Genomic DNA, 27158 nt, shown 5'->3' with positions numbered 1-27158 from the left:
TGTGGGAAGTAATGAACAACAGAGATGATTGTATGAAGTTTAGGGGAGGGGATGTGTTGATCTGTGTTTGGTCATTTAGGATTAGATCTGGACTGTGGGCTAGGTATTTGTTAATTTCCAGGCCTTCCAGCAGGCAGAGTTTACGGCCTCTGTCTGCTAAGTGCAGCACATGGGACAAGGGTGGTGGTTGTGATCCTCACTCAGTACATGCTCAGCAAATGCGGAGTCAAAATTCTGCCATCTCCAGCTGCGTTCATGTTCAGCCAGCCTAGTTGCTATGTCTCTGCCTGACTGACCAATGTAAAACTTGTCGCAGTCAGAACAGGTAATTTTGTCTGTCATACTGTTGGCTAATAACTGTATCTTATCTTTGCTATTGAAAATACATTGGGCTTCCGTGTTCTAAACATAGTAGGAAAGCCTGTACTTGCAGGCTTTCAGTGCTTTGGCTACAATCTGTGATACCTCTCCTAGATATGGTAGTGTACACCATTTCTTGCAGACGGTGGATAGGGAAGCAGATGGGCATAGAGGAGGGGCATAATTTCCTGTTTTTGTTTCCTCTGCAAGATGTGGTCAATAAGAACTGACTGTAGACATTGGCTGTGCCAATAACTCTGCTTTAAAATCATCTCTGGACATGGGGATGGATATGAGACAGAGTACCACTGAGTGTAACGCTGCATGTTTGTGAGTAACAGTAAATAAATAAATAAATAAAAGTAACAGTAAATAAATAAAAAAATGGCGTAGACAGGAAAATAACACAAAATTTATCGAACAGCATGGTTATATAACAGTTTTTGTTAATAAACAGAAATAATAAAATAAAATAAAGTTTGTGCTTGAGAAGGCTACTTCACGTCTTAATGACCATATTATGTCACCATTTTCAGTTTTTAAATTACTTCATTATTTCTATGAAATACTGAAAATCAGATTTTTCTTGCCCCTGGATGCCGATATAGACGGCCCGCAGAGTGATGTACACTACTGGCCATTAAAATTGCTACAACAAGAAGAAATGCAGATGATAAACGGGTATTCATTGGACAAATATATTATACTAGAACTGACATTTTCACGCAATTTGGGTGCATATATCCTGAGAAATCAGTACCCACACCAACCACCTCTAGCCGTAATAACGGCCTTGATACGCCTGGGCGTTGAGTCAAACAGAGCTTGGATGGCGTGTACAGGTACAGCTGCCCATGCAGCTTCAACACGATACCACAGTTTATCAAGAGTAGTGACTGGCGTATTGTGACGAGCCAATTGCTCCGCCACCATTAACCAGACGTTTTCAGTTGGTGAGAGATCTGGAGAATGTTCTGGCCAGGGCAGCAGTCGAACATTTTCTGTATCCAGAAAGGCCCGTACAGGACCTGCAACATGCGGTCGTGCATTATCCTGCTGAAATGTAGGTTTTCGCAGGAATCGAATGAAGGGTAGAGCCACGGGTCGTAACACATCTGAAATGTAATGTCCACTGTTCAAAGTGCCGTCAATGCGAACAAGAGGTGACCGAGACGTGTAACCAATGGCACCCCATACCCTCACGCCGGGTGATACGCCAGTATGGCGATGACGAATACACGCTTCCAATGTGCGTTCACCGCGATGTCACCAAACACGGATGTGACCATCATTATGCTGTAAACAGAACCTGGATTCATCCGAAAAAATGACGTTTTTCCATTCGTTGCATGGGGGCTTAATTAAATATAATGCAAATATTTTTAGTTTTAGTCGCTGTATGTCCGGTTACGCAGTCTCGTAACCGGTTGGCCCTGACTAGTATTAGTACGCAATCTGACTGCATAGAATAACAACAAAGAATGAAACGAAATTTCCGTTAACACAATTAATTAATCAAGTCCCCAGCAACTATGAAAGCTACGAAACAACAAGGCACAAGTGTAGCTGTTCTGTGTGTGGAAGTGTGATTCAACGTACACATCTGGCACGGTTCTTCCTCAATACGACAAGATCGCGTTTTAGTACCTGAATAGTGTAAATTCGCGTAGTCGTTTGTCTTTTGTTTTTGTTTTGAACGGCCAGTGTCGGTTGGTCACAGTCAGTGTGCTCCCTGCCGCCGTTGGATAAGCAGCTGCAGCAGCAAGTCGTATACTCCTAGCTCACTCATTTCTTACATAGTTCAATTCTTAATTTCTTTGCGTGTTTTTGGTACTTGCATTGTTTGATACATAAATTTCGGGCGTATTATAGTATTTGAGAGTTGTAGCATCGCGTTTTAGTACCTGAATAGTGTAAATTCGCGTAGTCGTTTGTCTTTTGTTTTTGTTTTGAACGGCCAGTGTCGGTTGGTCACAGTCAGTGTGCTCCCTGCCGCCGTTGGATAAGCAGCTGCAGCAAGTCGTATACTCCTAGCTCACTCATTTCTTACATAGTTTAATTCTTAATTTCTTTGCGTGTTTTTGGTACTTGCATTGTTTGATACATAAATTTCGGGCGTATTATAGTATTTGAGAGTTGTAGCATCGTGTTTTAGTACCTGAATAGTATAAATTCGCGTAGTCGTTTGTCTTTTGTTTTTGTTTTGAACGGCCAGTGTCGGTTGGTCACAGTCAGTGTGCTCCCTGCCGCCGTTGGATAAGCAGCTGCAGCAGCAAGTCGTATACTCCTAGCTCACTCATTTCTTACATAGTTTAATTCTTAATTTCTTTGCGTGTTTTTGGTACTTGCATTGTTTGATACATAAATTTCGGGCGTATTATAGTATTTGAGAGTTGTAGCATCGCGTTTTAGTACCTGAATAGTGTAAATTCGCGTAGTCGTTTGTCTTTTGTTTTTGTTTTGAACGGCCAGTGTCGGTTGGTCACAGTCAGTGTGCTCCCTGCCGCCGTTGGATAAGCAGCTGCAGCAGCAAGTCGTATACTCCTAGCTCACTCATTTCTTACATAGTTTAATTCTTAATTTCTTTGCGTGTTTTTGGTACTTGCATTGTTTGATACATAAATTTCGGGCGTATTATAGTATTTGAGAGTTGTAGCATCGCGTTTTAGTACCTGAATAGTGTAAAATCGCGTAGTCTCCTTCCGCTGCCAAGCAGTGTGTCAGCAGTGCGCAAGTAGCAGCATTACTGCATTTACTAGGCAATCTTGTATTTTAATAACCGTTTAAATTTTGTCGATTTGTTTGCGCTCTCTGTAGATCAGTTCAGACGTTCTTTGCAAAACAGTTTTTAGCATGGATAGGGACTGCAACTGCTGTGTTCGGATGCAGGCTGAGTTGGCATCCCTTCGCTCCCAGCTTCAGGCAGTGTTGGCTTCGGTCACACAGCTTGAGGCTGTTGCCAATGGGCATCACTGTGGGGGTCCGGATGGGGGTTTGTCGGGGACGGCCAGCTTGTCCCTCGCATCCCCCGATCGGACTAAGACTGTGGTTGCCCGGGATACTGCCCGCATTGAGGCTGATCCCTCACCTGTGGTAGAGTGGGAGGTCGTCTCAAGGTGTGGCAGGGGGCGAAAGACATTCCGGAGGGCTGAACGGAAGGCCTCTCCAGTTTGTCTGACGAACCGGTTTCAGGCTCTGTCTCAGGCTGATACTGATCTTCGGCCTGACATGGCTGCTTGTCCTGTTCCAGAGGTTGCCCCTCAGTCTGCAAGATCCGGGCGGTCGCAGAGGGTGGGCTTACTGGTAGTTGGGAGCTCCAACGTCAGGCGCGTAATGGGGCCCCTTAGGGAAATGGCAGCAAGAGAGGGGAAGAAAACCAATGTGCACTCCGTGTGCATACCGGGAGGAGTCATTCCAGATGTGGAAAGGGTCCTTCCGGATGCCATGAAGGGTACAGGGTGCACCCATCTGCAGGTGGTCGCTCATGTCGGCACCAATGATGTGTGTCGCTATGGATCGGAGGAAATCCTCTCTGGCTTCCGGCGGCTATCTGATTTGGTGAAGACTGCCAGTCTCGCTAGCGGGATGAAAGCAGAGCTCACCATCTGCAGCATCGTCGACAGGACTGACTGCGGACCTTTGGTACAGAGCCGAGTGGAGGGTCTGAATCAGAGGCTGAGACGGTTCTGCGACCATGTGGGCTGCAGATTCCTCGACTTGCGCCATAGGGTGGTGGGGTTTCGGGTTCTGCTGGATAGGTCAGGAGTCCACTACACGCAGCAATCGGCTACACGGGTAGCAGGGGTTGTGTGGCGTGGACTGGGCGGTTTTTTAGGTTAGATGGCCTCGGGCAAGTACAGAAAGGGCAACAGCCTCAAAGGGTGCGGAGCAAAGTCAGGACATGCGGGGACCAAGCAGCAATCGGTATTGTAATTGTAAACTGTCGAAGCTGCGTTGGTAAAGTACCGGAACTTCAAGCGCTGATAGAAAGCACCGAAGCTGAAATCGTTATAGGTACAGAGAGCTGGCTTAAGCCAGAGATAAATTCTGCCGAAATTTTTACAAATGTACAGACGGTGTTTAGGAAGGATAGATTGCATGCAACCGGTGGTGGAGTGTTCGTCGCTGTTAGTAGTAGTTTATCCTGTAGTGAAGTAGAAGTGGATAGTTCCTGTGAATTATTATGGGTGGAGGTTACACTCATCAACCGAGCTGGGTTAATAATTGGCTCCTTTTACCGACCTCCCGACTCAGCAGCGTTAGTGGCAGAACAACTGAGAGAAAACTTGGAATACATTTCACATAAATTTCCTCAGCATGTTATAGTCTTAGGTGGAGATTTCAATTTACCAGATATAGACTGGGACACTCAGATGTTTAGGACAGGTGGTAGGGACAGAGCATCGAGTGACATTATACTGAGTGCACTATCCGAAAATTACCTCGAGCAATTAAACAGAGAACCGACTCGTGGAGATAACATCTTGGACCTACTGATAACAAATAGACCCGAACTTTTCGACTCCGTAAGTGCAGAACAGGGAATCAGTGATCATAAGGCCGTTGTAGCATCCCTGAATATGGAAGTTAATAGGAATATAAAAAAAGGGAGGAAGGTTTATCTGTTTAGCAAGAGTAATAGAAGGCTGATTTCAGACTACCTAACAGATCAAAACGAAAATTTCTGTTCCGACACTGAAAATGTTGAGTGTTTATGGAAAAAGTTCAAGGCAATCGTAAAATGCGTTTTAGACAGGTACGTGCCGAGTAAAACTGTGAGGGACGGGAATAACCCACCGTGGTACAACAACAAAGTTAGGAAACTACTGCGAAAGCAAAGAGAGCTTCACTCCAAGTTTAAGCGCAGCCAAAACCTCTCAGACAAACAGAAGCTAAGCGATGTCAAAGTTAGCGTAAGGAGGGCTATGCGAGAAGCGTTCAGTGAATTCGAAAGTAAAATTCTATGTACAGACTTGACAGAAAATCCTAGGAAGTTCTGGTCTTACGTTAAATCAGTAAGTGGCTCGAAACAGCATATCCAGACACTCCGGGATGATGATGGCATTGAAACAGAGGACGACACGCGTAAAGCTGAAATACTAAACACCTTTTTCCAAAGCTGTTTCACAGAGGAAGACCGCACTGCAGTTCCTTCTCTAAATCCTCGCACAAACGAAAAAATGGCTGACATCGAAATAAGTGTCCAAGGAATAGAAAAGCAACTGAAATCACTCAACAGAGGAAAGTCCACTGGACCTGACGGGATACCAATTCGATTCTACACGGAGTACGCGAAAGAACTTGCCCCGCTTCTAACAGCCGTGTACCGTAAGTCTCTAGAGGAACGGTGGGTTCCAAATGATTGGAAAAGAGCACAGGTAGTCCCAGTCTTCAAGAAGGGTCGTCGAGCAGATGCGCAAAACTATAGACCTATATCTCTGACGTCGATCTGTTGTAGAATTTTAGAACATGTTTTTTGCTCGAGTATCATGTCGTTTTTGGAAACCCAGAATCTACTATGTAGGAATCAACATGGATTCCGGAAACAGCGATCGTGTGAGACCCAACTCGCGTTATTTGTTCATGAGACCCAGAAAATATTAGATACAGGCTCCCAGGTAGATGCTATTTTTCTTGACTTCCGGAAGGCGTTCGATACAGTTCCGCACTGTCGCCTGATAAACAAAGTAAGAGCCTACGGAATATCAGACCAGCTGTGTGGCTGGATTGAAGAGTTTTTAGCAAACAGAACACAGCATGTTGTTATCAATGGAGAGACATCTACAGACGTTAAAGTAACCTCTGGCGTGCCACAGGGGAGTGTTATGGGACCATTGCTTTTCACAATATATATAAATGACCTAGTAGATAGTGTCGGAAGTTCCATGCGGCTTTTCGCGGATGATGCTGTAGTATACAGAGAAGTTGCAGCATTAGAAAATTGTAGCGAAATGCAGGAAGATCTGCAGCGGATAGGCACTTGGTGCAGGGAGTGGCAACTGTCCCTTAACATAGACAAATGTAATGTATTGCGAATACATAGAAAGAAGGATCCTTTATTGTATGATTATATGATAGCGGAACAAACACTGGTAGCAGTTACTTCTGTAAAATATCTGGGAGTATGCGTGCGGAACGATTTGAAGTGGAATGATCATATAAAATTAATTGTTGGTAAGGCGGGTGCCAGGTTGAGATTCATTGGGAGAGTGCTTAGAAAATGTAGTCCATCAACAAAGGAGGTGGCTTACAAAACACTCGTTCGACCTATACTTGAGTATTGCTCATCAGTGTGGGATCCGTACCAGATCGGGTTGACGGAGGAGATAGAGAAGATCCAAAGAAGAGCTGCGCGTTTCGTCACAGGGTTATTTGGTAACCGTGATAGCGTTACGGAGATGTTTAGCAAACTCAAGTGGCAGACTCTGGAAGAGAGGCGCTCTGCATCGCGGTGTAGCTTGCTCGCCAGGTTTCGAGAGGGTGCGTTTCTGGATGAGGTATCGAGTATATTGCTTCCCCCTACTTATACCTCCCGAGGAGATCGCGAATGTAAAATTAGAGAGATTAGAGCGCGCACGGAGGCTTTCAGACAGTCGTTCTTCCCGCGAACCATACGCGACTGGAACAGGAAAGGGAGGTAATGACAGTGGCACGTAAAGTGCCCTCCGCCACACACCGTTGGGTGGCTTGCGGAGTATGAATGTAGATGTAGATGTAGATGCTTTAAACGCCATTTACAATGAAATAATTTAAAAAAACCAGAAATACTATGATTGCACATAGAAACCAGAATTACACTAATACATGAACACAAGTCAGATGCTTTGATGACTGAACCTGTGACCAAGAGACATTGTTAGTTAGGAAATTAAAAAAAAAATAAAAAAATGTGTTTTACCTTCATATATTGACGAAAAGTACACTCTGATCATTACAACATCCCCATTCGAACAACATCTGCTGTCTAGCCCGTCAAAACAACTGCACGCGACATGGCCTCAAATAGTACAGCTATCAACATCCTCTCAGCAAAGCACTAACTACCACTTCTGAACAAGCACTGCCAGTGGAGGCGGCAGAATAATACTCTTTGGCGCAATCTCTGGCGCTGTGACTCAGTGTAGCCACGTTTCATCGTGCAGCCAGATTCGTCGTTGAGTACACCATCGCATGCACTCCTGTCTGTGATGCAGCGTCAAGGGTAACCGCAGCCATGTTCTCCGAGCTGATAGTCCATGCTGCTCCAAACGTCGTCGAACTGTTCGTGCAGATGGTTGTTGTCTTGCCAACGTCCCCATCTGTTGACTCAGGGATCGTTTTTTTTTTTTTTTTTTTTTTTTTTGTGGTTTTAGGGCGCACAGCGTCAACGGTCATTAGCGCCCAGACTACTATAGGAATGCACCGCGAGTCACAAGTTTAAAACAGCAACGCCGGCCGCGGTGGTCTAGCGGTTCTGGCGCTGCAGTCCGGAACCGCGGGACTGCTACGGTCGCAGGTTCGAATCCTGCCTCGGGCATGGGTGTGTGTGATGTCCTTAGGTTAGTTAGGTTTAAGTAGTTCTAAGTTCTAGGGGACTTATGACCTAAGATGTTGAGTCCCATAGTGCTCAGAGCCATTTGAACCATTTTTTTAAAACAGCAACAAAACGGAGAACACGATGAAAGACATACTGACAGGCATAGGATTAAAAAAGAAAACAGCATAATCAAATGTCCTTTGAGAGGGTTGTCAAATTGATAAAATGAAGAACGCGAGCAGCTGCTCGTGGGTCATCCGCTAAAATGGCTTCTACAGTACATGGCAGGCCAATATCGAGACGTAGGGTGTTAAAATTCGGACACGACGTTAAAATGTGGCGGACCGTCAGCAATTGCCCACATGGGCAGAACGGCGCCGGCGCAGCCGTCAGCAGATGGCGATGGCTGAACCGGCAGTGGCCAATTCGCAACCGGGCCAAAACTACCTCCTCCCGCCGAGAAGGGCGTGAGGAGGACGTCCAAGCCACGGGTAGAGCTTTCAAGGCCCGAAGCTTGTTGTCTGAAAGTGCAGCCCAATCGGCATGCCACAGCGAGACAATGCGCCGACAAATTACCCTGCTACAATCTGACGAAGGGACACCACAAGAAGCTGTCCGAGGTTGGAGGACCGCAGCCTTGGCCGCGGCATCTGCAGCTTCGTTCCCAGGGATACCGACATGGCCAGGAATCCACATAAAGCTAACCGGAGAACCGACGTCCACCAGCTGCTGAAGAGAGCGTTGGATCCGGTGCACGAAAGGGTGAACCGGGTACGGATCACCGAGGCTCTGGATAGCGCTCAGGGAATCGGAGCAGATGACATATGCAGAATGTCGGTGGCGGCAGATGTAAAGGACAGCCTGGTAGAGGGCAAAGAGCTCAGCTGTGAAGACCGAACAATGGCCATGGAGCCGATATTGGAAACTTTGTGCCCCGACAATAAAAGAACACCCGACCCCGTCATTGGTCTTAGAGCCATCTGTATAAATGAAGGTCGTATTAATGAACTTCGAACGAAGTTCGACAAAACGGGAGTGGTAGACTGAATCGGGGGTAACCTCCTTCGGGAGCGAGCAGAGGTCAAGGTGGACGCGAACCTGAGCCTGGAGCCAAGGTGGCGTGTGGCTCTCGCCCACTCGAAAGGTGGCAGGGAGTGAAAAATGAAGGTGTTGAAGGAGGCAACGAAAGCGAACTCCAGGGGGTAGCAGGGCGGAGACATACAACCCGTATTGACTGTCAAGAGAGTCATCAAAAAAGGAACGATAAGATGGGTGGTCAGGCATTGCCAGTAGCCGACAGGCATACCGACAAAGCAGTATATCGCGCCGGTAGGTGAGTGGCAACTCACCAGCGTCAGCATGAAGACTCTCGACGGGACTAGTATAAAACGCTCCGATCGCAAGTCGTAAACCCCGATGTTGTATGGAGTTGAGGCGGCGTAAGATGGATGGCCGTGCAGAGGAGTATACGAAGCTCCCATAATCCAGCTTGGAGCGGACGATCGACCGATATAGGCGAAGGAGGACGGTTCGATCCGCTCCCCACGACATACCACTGAGAACACGGAGGACATTGAGAGAACGGGTACAACGGGCAGCCAAATAAGACACATGTGGAGACCAACTAAGTTTCCTGTCAAATGTAAGACCTAAAAATTTTGTTGTCTCCACGAATGGGAGAGCAACGGGACCAAGTCGTAAAGACGGTGGGAGAAATTCTTTGTAGCGCCAGAAGTTAATACAGACCGTCTTCTCGGCAGAAAAACGGAAGCCATTGGCGACACTCCACGAGTAAAGACGGTCAAGAGAACGCTGAAGACAGCGCTCCAGGAAACACGTACGCTGCGCGCTGCAATAGATGGTAAAATCGTCCACGAAAAGGGAGCCTGATACATCAGCTGGGAGGCAATCCATTATTGGATTGATCGCTATGGCGAAGAGAGCGACGCTCAAAACTGAGCCCTGTGGTACCCCATTCTCCTGGCGAAAGGTGTCTGACAGGACAGAACCCACACGTACCCTGAACTGTCGATCCATTAAAAAGGAACGAATAAAAAGAGGGAGGCGACCGCGAAGACCCCATGTATGCATGGTGCGGAGAATGCCCGCCCTCCAACAGGTGTCATAAGCCTTCTCCAAATCAAAGAACACAGCCGCGGTCGGGCGCTTCCGCAAGAAGTTATTCATAATGAAGGTCGACAAGGTAACCAGATGGTCAACAGCAGATCGGCGCCTACGAAATCCACATTGTACATTGGTAAGTAGGCGTCGAGACTCGAGCAGCCAAACCAATCGAGAGTTAACCATTCGCTCCATCACTTTACAGACACAGCTGGTAAGCGAGATGGGTCGATAACTGGAGGGCAAGTGCTTGTCCTTCCCCGGCTTAGGAATCGGGACAACAATAGACTCGCGCCAGCATGCGGGAACATGTCCCTCATTCCAGATGCGATTGTAAGTACGAAGAAGAAAACCTTTACCCGCAGGAGAAAGGTTCTTCAGCATCTGAATATGAATAGAATCAGGCCCTGGAGCGGAGGACCGTGATCGGCCAAGTGCGGTTTCGAGTTCCCGCATGGTGAATGGGGCATTATAACTTTCACGATTCGAGGAGCGGAAGTTAGGTGGCCTAGCCTCCTCTGCCTGTTTGCGGGGGAGGAAGGCAGGGTGGTAATGAGCGGAGCTCGAAACCTCTGCGAAAAAGCGGCCCAAGGCATTGGAGACAGCCTCAGGGGCCACAAGGACGTCATTCGCGACCGTCAAGTCAGAAACTGGTGAGTGGACCTTAGTGCCAGATAGCCGGCGCAGGCTACCCCAGACAACAGAAGAAGGAGTAAAACTGTTGAAGGTGCTTGTGAAAGCAGCCCAGCTGGCTTTCTTGCTTTCTTTAATAATACGACGACACTGTGCACGTAATCGTTTATAATTGACACAATTCGACACTGTAGGGTGGCGTTTAAAGGCGCGTAAAGCACGTCGACGAGCACGTAGAGCGTCTCTACATGCTGCGGTCCACCAGGGGACCGGTACGCGACGTGGAGAAGAAGTAGGGTGAGGGATGGAATATTCAGCAGCAGAGAGAATGACTTCCGTGAGGTGTGCGACCTGACTATCGCAGCTTGGGAATGTTTGATCCTGAAAGGTCGCCCTTGAAGAGAAGAGCCCCCAGTCTGCTTTGGAGATGTTCCAACTAGATGAGCACGGAGAGGGGGTATGCTGCAGGAGATGGATAACACACGGGAAGTGGTCGCTCGAATATGTATCAGAAAGAGCATACCACTCGAACCGGCGTGCAAGTTGGGGAGTACATATAGAGAGATCTAAATGGGAATAGGTGTGAGATGTATCCGAAAGAAAAGTAGGGGCGCCAGTATTGAGGCAGACGAGATTGAGCTGGTTGAAAAGGTCTGCTAACAGGGAGCCCCTCGGGCAGGATGCTGGAGAGCCCCAAAGGGGATGGTTCAAAAATGGCTCTGAGCACTATGGGACTTAACATCTATGGTCATCAGTCCCCTAGAACTTAGAACTAATTAAACCTAACTAACCTAAGGACATCACACAACACCCAGCCATCACGAGGCAGAGAAAATCCCTGACCCCGCCGGGAATCGAACCCGGGAACCCGGGCGTGGGAAGCGAGAACGCTACCGCACGACCACGAGATGCGGGCAAGGGGATGGTGGGCATTGAAGTCTCCAGTTAACAAAAATGGTGCAGGTAGCTGAGCAATAAGTTGCATCATGTCTGCCCTGGTAACGGCAGACGACGATGGAGTGTAAACGGTACAAATGGAAAATGTAAAAGTGGGGAGAGTAATGCGGATGGCAACTGCCTGCAGGCCGGTGTGCAACGTGATGGGATCGTAGTAAATATCATCCCGGACCAGCAACATAACCCCTCCATGAGCTGGGATACCTACCACAGGGGGTAGGTCAAAACGCACAGTGGTGTAGTGTGCCAAGGCAATTGGATCGCACGGGCGTAGCTTCGTTTCCTGGAGGGCTACGACGAGCGGACGGTGCAAGCGAAGCAGCAACTTCAAGTCCTCTCGGTTGGAGCGAATGCTGCGAATATTCCAGTGAATAAGTGCCATCGTAAGAAAAAAGGAAGATGAAAGAAGGGGTCACCTCGGATGCCGCTGAGGGCCTGGCTTCGAGCGAGCACTGCCGCCGCTATCAGTAGGCGGACAGTCATCGTCCATTGGGTCTATAGGTTCATCGGCCATCTTGGGAAGATGGCCGGGAGGGGGAGCTTCCTCCGCCGGTGAACGGCCAGATGTTCGGCTACCAGCGGTGCGGCCAGGCGAAAGGGATGACGGCCTGGGGCGGCAACCGCTGGGTGGCGCAGGAGAAGAAATGCGCCGTGGCGGAGAAGGAGAACTGTGCTTCCTATTAGCCTTCTTGGATGGTCGTTTGGTGGAAGTACCGGACGAAGGCTGGGAGGTCGAGGTACGTAGGAAGTCTGCACGGGACGGTTCCTTCTTGAAGGCCCGTGCATCTGACTTCTGGGTCTTCGTCTTAGCAGAAGCTGATGAAGGGGCTGGTGTCTGTGGGGTGATGGGACGAAGAGGAGACGTCGACCGCGCGATCTTAGCACTGGCCGAACGGACGACCGTGGTGCTGAAGGTCAGATCGCAGGTCTGGGTTGCCACCTCCCTGGCAGTCCGAGGAGAGGCGAGGACAGTACTGTATTTCCCCGCTGGGAGCAGCGTGGGCTTCCTACTAGCCAATAGCTTGCGAGCAGCCGAGGTGGACACTTTCTCTTTGACCCGAATTTCTTGGATACAGCGTTCTTCCTTATAGACAGGACAGTCGCGGGAGGATGCAGCATGGTCACCCTGACAGTTCACACAACGAGGAGACGGAGGTGGACAGTCACCCTCATGGGCATCCCTGCCACAAGTGACACATTTAGCCGCATTGGAACAAGATTGGCGAGTGTGATTGAAACGCTGACACTGGTAGCAGCGCGTAGGTGTCGGGACATAGGGGCGAACAGAAATAACCTCGTAGCCCGCTTTGATGCGCGATGGCAGCTGAACACTATCGAAGGTCAAAAAAAGTGTCCGGGTCGGTACAAGGTCATTGTTGACCTTTTTCATGACCCTATGGACAGCCGTCACGCCCTGCTCAGCGAGGAAAGATTGAATCTCCTCGTCAGTCAAACCGTCGAGGGATCTAGTGTAGACCACACCACGAGACGAATTCAAAGTTCGGTGAGCCTCCACCCGGACAGGGAATGTGTACAGGAGTGTGGCCCGAAGCAGTTTTTGTGCCTGAAAGGCGCTCTCAGTTTCGAGTAATAAGGTACCGTTACGCAACCTGGTACAGGATTTGACAGATCCGGCTATGGCATCGACGCCCTTCTGGATAACGAAAGGGTTGACAGAGGAAAAATCCTTTCCGTCCTCAGATCGAGAAACGACGAGGAACTGTGGGGCAGGCGGTAGTACTTTTGTCACTGGTAGCTGGTCACGTTTCCGTTTTTGGGCAGAAGTCGAGAGAGATGGAGTGAAATCCATTGCGGAGAAATCCCCCATGATTGCCAGCGTCTCCGATGGCGCGCTCCTTCCTTGTGGGGACCCTCTCAGAGGGCACTCCCGCCTTAGATGAATGTTTACACCTCAGGTGACACCTCCCGAGAAACAGACGGAGGGACCAATCGGCATGGTCAGAAGGTATCAGCTCAGGCAATCACCCCTCCCCGGGCCTGGCCCTTACCAGGGGGTACGCGCGTGCCTTACATGTCTACCCAGGGCGGGGAATTACGCGTTACCCCGTCACCGGCTACGCGTGCGAACGCGTGGGTCGGCCTTCAGGCGCGCACAGGGAGGAAGGAAGAAGAGGAAAAAGGAGAGAGAGAGAGAGAGAGAGAACAGTGTCTCAAACGCCGAGGCGGAGACCAGAGAAGGCAAGGAGGAGAAGGCAATGAGAAGGCAATGAGAAGGCAAGGAGAAGAAGGCAATGAGAAGGCAAGGAGAAGAAGGCAATGAGAAGGCAAGGAGAAGAAGGCAATGAGAAGGCAAGGAGAAGAAGGCAATGAGAAGGCAAGGAGAAGAAGGCAATGAGAAGGCAAGGAGAAGAAGGCAATGAGAAGGCAAGGAGATTATGCAGGGGAAAGAGTAAGGAAGACAGTGAGATGGAGAAGAGCAAAGAAAGGAACCAACCAAAGGAAGAAACGAGAAGCGAAAAAGCAAAATGACCGCAAATAGAGGTCGTGGAACCGTCCGTCTCCGGACGCAGGCGCTAACTACCCCCTTGAGGGGGAGGGACTCCTTTTAGTCGCCTCTTACGACAGGCAGGAATACCTCGGGCCTATTCTTACCCCGGACCCGCAGGGGGGACTCAGGGATCGAGACGAGGCTGCACGATCCGTTACAGCAATGCGGATAGGATACCTGTCTTTTCGACTGTTAATGATACGGGGCCGTTGGGATCCCACACGGCGTTCCGTATTACCCTCCTGAACCCACCGATTCCATATTCTGCTAACAGTTACTGGATCTCGACCAACGCGAGCAACAATGTCGCGATACGATAAACCGCAATCGCGATAGCTGTTTGTGTATGATAAGTCAGTTGGAAACTTTCCTCATGTCAGCACGTTGTAGGTTTCGCCACCGGCGCCAACCTTGTGTGAATGCTCTGCAAAGCTAATCATTTGCATATCACAGCATCTTCTTCCTGTCGGTTGAATATCGCGTCTGTAGCACGTCATCTTCGTGGTGTAGCAGTTTTAATGGCCAGTAGTGTAGTTTCCATGCCTCGGCGTAGTCGCTGAGTTATATATGAGGCCTGTTCGGAAAATAAGTGTACTGTGACCGTAACAGGCTGCGGTTTTTAGTTTCTTGGGGCTTGTCACCAATGAGTGGTAGAGGGGGATCCCCTGAGCAGAGCAAGCATCGCAGGAACACGGTAGTGCATAAGCTCACGTTTCAGTATCGAGATGTGTGAAACATGTGGGTAAGAAATCTCGCAAAGTGCGAGCCACGTCCTGTGATCCACTTCCGACTCGAGGAATGAATAACACTCTTCCGAAATTTTTTCGAGAAACAGAACGGTTCACGACGAAGGTGTTACTAGCAGTACGAGCATGTGTAAGCGGTACCGCGAGTTTAGTGGAGGGAGAAGAAATGTTAATGATGAACAGAGGGGGAAAGATCTTCCATTTGACTACTGGGTTGGGACAAAAAATTGAAGAAACTCTTAGCGGGGGCCGCTGATAAAATTTCTGCTATGTACCCACAACTCTCCAGAATTCTCTTATATGAGACACTCACAGAAAAGCTGAGATACAGTAAATTGTGAGTCAGATGGCTCCCAAAACAGCAGCACAGGAAATATCGGGTCATTAGGGCCTTCGATTTTCTTGAGAGAGTTGAACTGGAAGGTGAGGATTCTCTGAGCTATATTGTGACTGGAGATGAGAGGTGGGTATCTCACTGCACACCTAAGGCAAAAAGACAGTCCTCACACAAATTCCCCGTCTGAAGTGTAGCCCTACACTAATTTAAAAGAAATGTACCACTGGAGTGAATAGTCATGTGGCTGTCGTAATGGATGTTACAGCGTAGCTTAGTGAATGATCTGACAGTGAGCTGAGGCTCGAAACTAGTCATAAGGTAATAAAGATGATGAATATTGCAACATCAACAGTTCTCTCCAGTTTACTGCACAAACCATGCAGCTCCTAACGATATGCCTTCAAGAATCATGGAAATTAGTAGACACAATTTCGGGCAAAGAAATCTTAGCCTCAGTGATTTGGGACAGGAAAGGCTCATTTTCATCAAATTTCTGCCTCAGGGAGAGACCATTAATGCACAACGATATTTGAAAAAAGAGACAGCATTGGTCGTATATTTTTTACTATTGCAAAATCGATTTTCTGTCACTGAGTGACCATCTTCAGTGCTATATTGTATAACTTAAATTGGGATGCACTGTTGTCACTAAGCTTACGGCAATCACATAGAGTCTATGTGATTGCCGTAAGCTTAGTGACAACAGTGCATCCCAATTTAAGTTATACAATATAGCACTGAAGATGGTCACTCAGTGACAGAAAATCGATTTTGCAATAGTAAAAAATATACGACCAATGCTGTCTCTTTTTTCAAGTATACCTGTTATCTGGTCGTAGTGCACAAGACAACATGGAGTCGCCAATCAACACAACGATATTGTTGAGACTGTAAAATCCTGAAAAGGATCATTCAAAGCAAGAAGAGGAGAAAGCTAAAGAGAGGATTGTGCTTGTCACACGACAACGACCGTACTCACATGGCCCTAGCCACCAGAGTTCTTTAGGACTCATTTTGTTTGCGTGTTTTGAATCATCCCTTATCCCCTGATTCAGATTATCATCTTTAGATTAGGTTAGATTACATTAGATTAGTTATTCGTTCCATAGATCCGTTCTGGGGAGATCATCGTGGATGTCATTTTTTAAAGCTGAAATAACAAAATAATAGTATGAGTATATACAATACATCATTTGTTTCTATTAAAAAATTAGTCAGTGGAGTAGAAGACGTTGGCCACTTGTAAGTCTTTCAGGCTCCTTTTAAACTGATCTTTATTTGTAACTAGATTTTTTATGATTGCTGGCAAATTATTGAAGATGAGTGTTCCTGAATAGTGGACAGCATTCTGAACTAAAGTAAGTGCTTTTAAGTCCTTGTGCAGATCATTTTTGTTCCTGGTATTGTATGTGTGAACTGAGCTGTTTGTTGGGAAAAGAGATATATTATTTAGGACAAATTTCATTAAGGAGTAAATATACTAAGAGGCAGTAGTTAGTATACCCAGTTCTTTGAAGAGGTTTCAACAGGACGTCCGTGAATTTACTCCACAAATAATACGTATTACACGCTTTTGGAGTCTGAAAACTATTGTTTGACTTGAAGAGTTATCCCAAAATATTATACCATATGACATTAGGAATGAAAGTAGGCAAAGTATGCAAGCTTTTTCATTTTTAAGTCACCTACGTATGCTGACACTCGAATTGCAAATACAGATTTGTTAGGGCGTTTCTGTAGTTCTGTGGTGTCCTCCTCCCAACTGAATTTATTATCAAGTTGTAATCCCAGGAATTTAAGACTGTCAACCTCTTCTATCTGCTCTTCTTCATACTTTATGCATATGCTGGGTGGAAACCTCTAACACGTTCTGAATTGCATATAGTGAGTCTTTTCGAAGTTTTATGACAGTGAGTTGGCTTTAAACCATTTATTAATATCCATGAAAATATCATTAGCAGATCTTTCTAGAACTACACTCGACTTACTATTTACTGTAATACTTGTGTCATCCGCAAACAAAACGAACTCTGCTTCTGGCACCCCACTGACAGCACACACGAGTGGAATTAAATTTGTAGCCAATGAGCAGGTGCAGAAAGAGGTTCTCAAGTGGGGGAAGAAGCTGGCATGAGCGTTCTCCGAGGAGAGCATAGAAAATCTTGTGCCACAGCTCACCGCTTGCATTCAACGGAATGGCAATTACACCAAAGTGACAAACGTCATGTGACAGGTATGCAGTTATACAGATGGAGGTAGTATCTCGTACACAAGGTATAAAAGGGCAGTGCATTGGCGAAGCTGTCATTTGTACAAAGGGCATTCATTTGAAAATATTATCGACGTGACTCTGGCTGCACAACAAGAATTAACAGACTTTCAGCTACCCAAATGAGGCACTCCGAATTGTTAGGGAATTCAGTGTTCCGTGATCCACAGTGTCAGGATACCAAATTTCAGACATTACCTCTCCATTGCAACTGTGTGGGGAGACGGCCTCCGCTTAAAGGCCAAGTACAACGGCGTTTGCATATATTTGTCCGTGTTAACAGTCAAGCGTCACTGCGTGAAGTAACCGCAGAATATGAAATGGAATTATCACACAAGATCAGTCGTAGGTAAAGCAGGTGGTAGCCTTCGGTTTGTTGGTAGAATGCGCGGGAACTGCAGTCAGTCCACAAGGAAGATTTCTTACAAATCACTCGTGCGACCGGTATCCAAAATATCGCTCAAGTGTGTGGCACCTATACCAGGTTGGACTAACGGGGGATATTGAACGCATACAGAGAAGCGCAGTACGAATGGTCTCAGGTTTATTTAATTCATGCGAGTGTCACGGAAACAACTGACCTGGAGGACTCTTAAAGGTAGACATAAATTATCCCGAGAAAGTTTATGAAAAAAGTTTCAAGAACAGGCTTCAAATGATTATTCTAGGAATATACTACAATCCCCTACGTATCATTCACTTAGGGATCCTGAGGATAAGATAACAATAATTACTGCGTGCACAGAGGCATTCAATCATTCTTCCCATCCTCCGTATATGAATGGAACTGGAAGAAACCCTAATAACTGGTACAACGGTACGTACTCTCTGCCTTGAACCTCATGGTGGTTTTCAGAGTATAGATGTAGAAATCAATGTGGGACGTTCGAAGAAAGCATCCTTTAGGACTGTGCGGCGAAATATGACGTTAATGGGCCATGGCAACAGGCGACAGACGCGATTGCCTTTGCTAACAGCACGACATCGACTGCAGTGCCTCTCCTGGGCTCTTGACCATATCGGTTGACTCTAGACGTCTAGAAAACCGAGGCCTGGACAGATGAGCCCTGATTTCAGTTGGTAAGATTGTAGGGCTTAGACCCTCAAAGCCACGGACCCAAGTTGTCAACAAGACACTGTGCAAGCTGCTCGTGGCTCCATAATGGTGTGGCTGGCCGCTGTGGCCAAGCGGGTCTAAGCGCTTCAGTCCGGAACCGCGCTGCTGCCACGGTCGCAGGTTCAAATCCTGCCTCGGGAATGATGTGTGTGACGTCCTTAGCTTAGTTAGGTTTCAGTATTCTACGTCTAGGGGACTGATTACCTCAGATGTTAAGTCCCATAGTGCTTAGAGCCATTTGAACCATAATGGTGTGGGCTATGTTTACATGGAATGGACAGGGTCCTCTGGTCCATCTGAACGATCATACACTGGAAATGGTTATGTTCGGCTACCTGGGGACCATTTGCAGTAAAACAAATATCGTATTTTTAATGGATGATAATGCGCCATGTCACCGGGACACAACTGTTCGCGATTGTTTTGAAGATTCCGGACAACATCGAGCGAATGATTTGGCCCCCAGTTCGCCTGACATTAATCTCATCGAATACTTAGGGGACACAGTTCATGCACAAACTCCAGCACCGGCAACACTTCCGCGGTTATGGACGGCTATAGAGACAGGATGGCTCAGTATTTCTGCATGGGATTCCCAACGACTTGCGTCCATCTCACGTCGAATCTGCTGCACTACGCCGGAGAAAAGGGAGTCCGTCACGATTGTGAGAGGTATCCCATGACTTTCTTTTACCTCAGTGTATTTGGAAAAAGAGTGCACAAATGTATCAACAACGTGCTTAATTGTTTCAAATACATTTTTTCTAAAAAACAAAATAAAAATCTTGCAGACTTACTTTCCGAATATGCCTCCTAGATTATTTTACCCTACGACTAAAACAGCTTCTGGGAATATCGTATTTTCGCTTGATATCTAGTGCTACAGATTTTGACGCCGCACTGAACTGTCATTTCAAGATTATCCGCGAAGCAGCCAAGGAACATAAAGTCGGAATCCAATTTCATCGTCCGGGAACTACTGAACGACGAAATTGAATTTTGACCGATATTAGAAGCGTGTTCCACTCAGATTTACGACCCTTTTACACGAGATCGGGGACAATCCCAAATTTCGAAAAATTTGTAAAAAAAATATAAATAAACAAAAACGCTGATTTCGACATGTCGGTAAAATAAGTTGATTTTGCCTTGTCGTTTACGCGAAATTTTTGTCACTGCTCATTTCACAGTGCAGCGCTTGTTGTAGCCTAGCTTCAGGCCCAACTCCAAGCACAAAACATCAGTTCCCTCTCGGTAGCCTCGCGTGCGTTGCCTCGCGCCTTCAGATTTCTGTCACAATCATTCACCAGCGTGCGCATTTCGGCCACAGGCAGCGAACACTGCAGGGACAGAAACAATGCGGTGGCCCATGCCGCGTTCTTTATGTTGAGCCGGCATTGTATGTGGAAGCGGGGGAATCCCCGGCTCTGAGCTTTGTCGCTGCTGGAAGCAGAAGGGGGTGGGTGTTGTGCTGGTAGTTGTGAGTGGGGTGGGGCAGGGGGGGGGGGAAGAGTGGAAGGGTTTCACCGAGCCGGCTGGATCCAGCTCAGCCATCGAGCGCCGAGCTCGGGGCTCGGATGCCCACACCAGCCTCGGCTGGCGGGCTAAGGATTTCCGATGCGCCATCGACTTGCATAATGCCGCATAAATGACTGGCGACCAAAGCGAGCTTCACAACCTGTTTGATGTATGGCCGGGCCGCTGAGGAAGTGGCTTGAAAGCCGAAACGCTGTGGCGGAGAGAGAGGTCGCGGGGAAAATGAGGTTGTGACGTGCGAGGTAACGGTCCTTCGGCTTCCGTCTCACTGAATCTGAATTCTGATAAAACAGCGGGTCTGGAAAGGAGCTTTACCGCTTCTGTCTATGATGGCATCGAAGCCGAGAAACACATTCCTGGGACTCCATCAGTCTGTTTTGATAAGGCTTTTTTCTCAAACTCTTCATCTCAGAATATCAACTGGATCCAAGAACGACAATTGTTGGTTTTATGTTCCCTGCAATACTACACCTACGCTCACTACCACCGACCATTATACCGGGGAGCTGCAAATACCAAAATAATTAAAATCAAGGGTAGAAACTGACGTTTTATTGCTATGAAATGGTTGTTAACAATCTAATTCGTAGCGAAATAAGTTTTCACATGGTAACTTACAATCAGGTATGTAAACACTCGGTATGTCTTGCAAACGAACCTTTTACGATTCACACACATAACAGTTCTATTGTTCTTCCTGGCACAACCACAGCAGCGTGCTGCTCTAGCATTGTTATCCTTTTGAGTGGTTTTTAGGGGTGTAATTTGTCGTCCTTTTCCCCGAATAGCACTTATTCATCGACTGTCACAAACTCTTCAGCGCTGTCATCGTCACCGCACTAATCTTTGTCCATTTCAGCGCCTCTGCATCCGCCTCTTCCTTCAGAATCACTCTCACCGTCTCAGTAAAGTAGCCAGAGAATCTCCTCATCCAGTAATTTTTGCTTGTCATTTTCGTCGAATCCGTTTAATACAATAAAATTCACTCACCTGACATTTATGTTTTATAATTATTTGGTCTGTAACAATTATCGGCAGACTAGCACAGTTTTACGTCGCGACAAAATACAGGAATATTGCCGGCCGGGGTGGCCGAGCGGTTCTAGGCACTACAGTCTGGAACTGCGCAACCGCTACGGTCGCAGGTTTGAATCCTGCCTCGGGCATGGATGTGTGTGGTGTCCTTAGGTTAGTTAGGTTTAAGTAGTTCTAAGTTGTAGGGGACTGATGACCTTAGAAGTTAAGTCCCATAGTGCTCACAGCCATTTTTGAACAGGAATATTATACTAGGGTTCGTGGTGTCACAACAGTGCCCTAATGGAAAACAGAACTATTTCAGTTTAAAACACGCACTATGATGGCACAATACACTAATAATGTAATGATGGCTTACCAGTGATCAATTATTCAGACAGTTTTGGGCACGTCTTGCATTGTGACTGCCGGAGAGCATCATGACGTCGGCGTGACGAGACTCGAAGCTGACGCAACGTTGACGAGACATCAAGAACAGTGGAACGAAACCCACGCAATTGGGAGAATAAGTAAAATTGTGCAAAATTTGGAAAAAATGCGTAAAATAGTGGAAACATAGAAATAGGAGAAAACGTTGGAAAATTGGAGTATTAGGTTGGTGCATAAGTTCGTAGCGTTTTTCCGTAAGTTCGATAAACGCAACAGATACACACAACAGAGATTTTAGTCATCAATAATATACTCTCCCACATTATTTACAACAGTCTGCCAACGCTGTTGTACTTTTAGAATCCGCGACTGTAGAAATCGCGTGGTTTTGAGGCGAAGAACTCGTCGAGCCATGATCAGAGCGCATATTCATCCGGAAAGGAAGTTCCTTGAAGGTTGTTCGATAGAGAGCGGGAAAGCTAAAAATCTGCGGTCTCAAAATCAGAAGAATAAGGTGGGCGCACAGTGACTCCCCAACTCAAATACTGTACACTGTCTTTTGTCAGTATAACAGTATGTGGGCGGGCGTTGTCGTGCAGTAACAGCACTTCACGCAGTCTTCCTGGTCGTTCTTCTTGGATTGCGTCTGCAAGACGTCTCAGTTGTTCACTATTGTCGACAAAAAATGTCAGCAATGACGGTTACTCACCGGGGCAAGCAGTTCGTAGTACACCACACAGTCGCTGTTTCACCGAAAGTATAACATCATCTTTTGTGCAGGTCTTTGTACAGGGAGTTGCTGTTTTGTTGGGATTCAACCGTCCCTTATTTTCCTTATGTTAGCATTAAAGACGCCATTTCTCGTCACTAGTGTCGATACAGGACAGGAATGGTCGGTGTTGTTCACGTGCAGAGTTTCACATTTGGCCACTCGCTGATTTTTGCGATTTTGGCTTAGAGCATGCGGCACCCATATACCCGATTTTTTAACCTCCCCATTGCGTGCGAATGTCACACTGTGAGGGAATGATCACTGTTCATTATATTTGCCAGTTCTCAAGTACACTGACGATTATCGTGGTTGATTAATGCGTTTAGACTATCTTCAATAAATCCCGAAGGTCTTCCTGAACAAGGAAAGTCACTAATGTCAAAACGATCCTCCATGGAACGAGGAAACAATTATCTTACTGCTCTCACTCCTCTGTCGAACTCAAGGAGAAGAGTGTGTCGTGGATGTTCCGATTTCAACACTTGGCACTCCGGCGTCCACAACTCCACTCACGTGCTCCAAACGACAGAATGACAATTTGTAAACTGAAATAGCTACAGTTAAATGCAAATTAAAAAATGACAGTCGATAAATAAACCCATAGCAGCCGGAATACGAACATGAAAACAAAAATGCTACGAAGTTACACACGAACCTGATCAATACTAATATTATATATGCGAAAGTAACTCTGACTATTACGCTTTCACGACTAAACCACCGAACTGATGTCGATAAAATCTGGCATGGAAATAGCTTGAACGCTGAGGAAAACATAGAAAAAAATATAAATTTTGTAATACAGCATATTTATTGATTTGAAGAATACAACGCGAAATAAGAAACAACTACTATTCTTTAAAAAAGCTATATATTTACTCTCTGACCTGTGAACTATATCATACTGTGAAAATGCTTTCATTGTATGATATTTTCTATATGATACGATTCAACGTAATGAATACAATGTATATTGTGTCCCATACGCTTCTGAACCCTGATGAAAAAGATAGGCTACTTCACAACGTGTGTAGTACAAGATATTTATCGATTTGAAGAATGTTACGTAAATTAGGGAAAAATATTTACTGTTTAGAAAAGCTATTTACTATCTCACTTTTGAACTTCATCATATTTGTAAAAATGCTTTTACTGGTTGAATGCTATGCGTAATACGATTCAACGTAATCAGTACAATGCGCATTTAACTCTCAGCTTGTTTAATCCGCTTTTCCATACTAAAATCATTATTATTAATTGCTTAGTAACTCACTCTTTTACATTTCCGCGACTCTACCGCTGAACCGATTCCGATAGTATTTGGTATGAAAACAGTTTGAACCCTGAGAAAGACCAAAGGTTACTTCAGAAAGTTGTATTTTTTTAGAGTTATTAACTATTTTAAATAAAGTACACGTGAGAGGCATAAAGACGACGCTGGCCCGATGGCCGGTGACTCTTAATGTCTCTAGATCATTCAGTGACAGTGCAACTCCAATGTTATTGTGTGCGTGGGTTATGAAACTGGGTTTCTACGCCACCTCTCTTAAGTGATGAGTTTTGGTGGGAACAGAACAGTAACATCGGAGGGTAATCAAGAGAACCATATTTAAAACTATTGCTATAAACCTCGCAGACGTAATTCTAACTTAGTCCATACTTCTAAGCGAACTAAAGCTGCGAAAGTTACTCGATCCAACAATTCTCGGAGCAATCTCATATCCCCCGGAACTTGAATAGAGGTGGCCCTAAGAGTTACAGAGACGTTAGAACAATAACAAGCCAACCGCATTTTAGAAGCTGAGTGTCACTCGTCTCTTACAGCTTTCAAGCCGCTTGAAAACTCACAACGACCAACAGAGTCGTACTTTTGTACGTGGTATGTGTGAAGCTTTTGGTAGGACTGCAGTTGATTATGATCTATTAACTGACTATGTTAGTCATACATTAGTCATCACCGGGGAATGAATCGAAACTGTAGGTACCATAACGTATTAAAATGGAAGGGAGAAAAGGTTGGTATGTGTTGCTCTGGTGATAAAATATCGTATCCAGTACTAGGTTAGCCAGAGAAACCCCTAAAAACTCCGCTTCTGCACTAATGTAATTAAACGAGTCATTTTTTAAATGTAATTAGAAAATATAATGTATGCTTTCAAATTCGACATACAGCAAAATAATAGAAACGTATTCATTGTGTCCCTAGACACCGGCATTCCACACAGTTTTATACATACGTCTCTACACTACTATGTACACAGATATCTCACATAATTACAAGCTTACCTGCTCACCATCACCCATCATAACAAAACTTCTGAGACACGAGCGAAGCAGCAGGTAACAGTTAGTACTTACATACCTCTTTGTGTTGTCCCAACTGGTGCTGCGAACCACGAAATTCGCGTAATATTAGACTTAATTTGTTACCAACACATACTCATACCCCAGACCTAAAACGACATGACCTAACGTAATTACAATTAAATTAATTTGTTATTAACAAACAGCTACACCCTAACCCTCCCGCTATGGTGCACAACTTTAGAATGAACCCACCCAGCTGGCCGAGGTGACCGAGCGGTTCTAGGCGCTACAGTCTGGAACCGCGCGACCACTACGGTCGCAGGTTCGAATCCTGCCTCTGGCATGGATGTGTGTGATATCCTTATGTTAGTTAGGTTTAAGTAGTTCTAAGTTCTAGGGGACTGATGACCTCAGAAGTTAAGTCACATAGTGCTCAGAGCCATGTTTTTGAACTCACCCACTTACGTGCTCCAGTTATAGAAGAAGAGCTGAGGGAGGGGCTTTAATCCTATTGTTCCAGTGGATGGGAAGGAGAGGGCGAGGAGAGGGGGTGGAGGTGACCTTGATAATTTGTTGGAGGTTCTCCAGGGGGAGCAGAGGGGCGGGGGGTGGAGTGACTTTGAATATAACTATAACAAGTGTGTAGCCTGACATTCGAAGTAATTTTTAAGATAGTAATCTGTTTCAGAACCTGCCTTTGATAATTACTGCCACTCTAAATCGCGTCCCTTTAAAATCGCCCCCCTTGAAATCCTATTATCTTGAGGTAAGTGCCCCTTTAAGTCCAGAACTCGTCATTGATAACTCCTTGTATGTGCTTGATATGACTCCGTAGTCTAAATTGGCCAGAACTAGCAAATAAAAGATAAATACTGCAGCCTAAAAGTGACAATGGTCTCTTTTTCAGAAGTTAAATTACATGTCGTCCAAACTAAAACGGTCCTCACACGGGACGTATTTGTTATCGTGAATCACGCCAGACGTGCTATATCTCACAGAAGTGCTCCTCATCGTGATTTGTGACCTATGCGCTCTCCAACGGTAGTTCCCGGATGCATCTGCACCATAAATCACACAGTCTGTACGAAAATGGACGAGAGAATAACCGATGCGTTAGTTCCGTAAGCGGTTGTCGAAGAAGAGCGGAGAAAATCGCGAATAAGATTCTGGACCTGCCGATGGCTTGAAGAGCGAATGCTGGCAGAGTAACATTATATAATCCTGCACAGCGCTCTGGCATACATACTACCAGAAGTTAATCGATAACGCAATTGAATCTTCATCACATTTTTTGTTTTAAATTGAATATAATTAAAGTACAGTGTCCAATGTCAATTGCGCATGAATAATATCCATACTCTCGACGTTGCATTGACTAACATCACTCTAAAGTAGGTTACTTATATTTTTTTCTTACTCTGGTAACATTTTTAATAGGAGAAAACATCTGCCTTATGAAAGGAAAAATTCTGTTACCTACATATATTTCAAAACTTTACGTTCCACTCGTACCTTCTGGGTTTTTTATTGTTATTCTCCCTGCAAAGCTTTTGCGTCTCAAAAACTTGTGGCAGTTCCTATGGATTCGATCTAAGGCTATTTCTACGAAATCTATTCAGAAATGTACGCAACATTCGTAATTTCGCGCGAAACGTGTGCTGGAGTGAAATGCGGTTGGCATCTTTGCACACGCCTGTGTTTAATGTGTATCTGCCACAAGTTTCATTGTTGTATGAACAGTGCTGTATAGAGTACAACGCTGTGTCGTACAGTTTGCGAACTTCGAGATGGCAGAGGCAGAGAAGCAACGCGTCTGCATTAAATTCTGCGTACAACTCAAGAAAACTATTACATAGGCACGTCAAATGATGCAGAATGTCTACAGCGATGAGTGCTTAATCCGTAATCGGTGTTACGAATGGTTCACACAGGAAGTTAAAGACGACTCTCGTTCTGGACACCCTTTGACGTCTACCGACGACGCTCATGTCACAAACTTCAACAAAATTGTACGTGCCAAACGAAGACTGACTGTCAGAGAAGAATGTGGCATTTCAGTTGGATCATATCATGAAATCTTGACACAGGATCTTGGAAAGCATCGTGTTGCCTCCAAGTTCGTCCCGCGGTTCATGAGTTAAGACCAGAAAGACCTTCGCCTCGCAATCTGTGAAGAGATTTTAGATCACACAAATGGGAACGAGATGTTCCGTAAGAGAATCATAGCTGGTGATGAGACGTGGGTCTACGGTTGTAATGTTGCGACCAACGTTCAGTATTCATAATGGGTCGAGAAAAGTTTTCCAAAGTTGAGAACCACGTTTAAGGACGAAGATTTGCAACGATAGACGAGATAAACGAAAATTCGCAGACGATCCAGCAAGAGGCGTACCAAGACTGCTTCCTTAAGTGGAAACGGCGTAGGGAGAGCTGTAACAATTGCGGAGGAGACAATGCAGAATAAGTAAAAGGTACGCGTGGAAAAATTTTTTGGACAAACTACCGGAATTTTTTGAACAGACCTCGTATATAATAATTCTATGTTAATTCAAGGTAATATACATTTGCAGCTCA

The 27158-nt window shown here is 45.9% G+C and overlaps 1 protein-coding gene across 1 annotated transcript in view; it reads left to right on the top strand.

The window, feature by feature from the left end:
* LOC126234941 (extracellular serine/threonine protein CG31145-like) overlaps positions 1–27158 on the top strand; it is an 867160-nt gene that overhangs the window by 435642 nt on the left and 404360 nt on the right. The window lies entirely within an intron of this gene.

Source organism: Schistocerca nitens, chromosome 2 (assembly GCF_023898315.1).
Source record: "Schistocerca nitens isolate TAMUIC-IGC-003100 chromosome 2, iqSchNite1.1, whole genome shotgun sequence".
Taxonomy (NCBI): domain Eukaryota; kingdom Metazoa; phylum Arthropoda; class Insecta; order Orthoptera; family Acrididae; genus Schistocerca; species Schistocerca nitens.
This window is presented reverse-complemented; position numbering and strand designations above follow the sequence as displayed.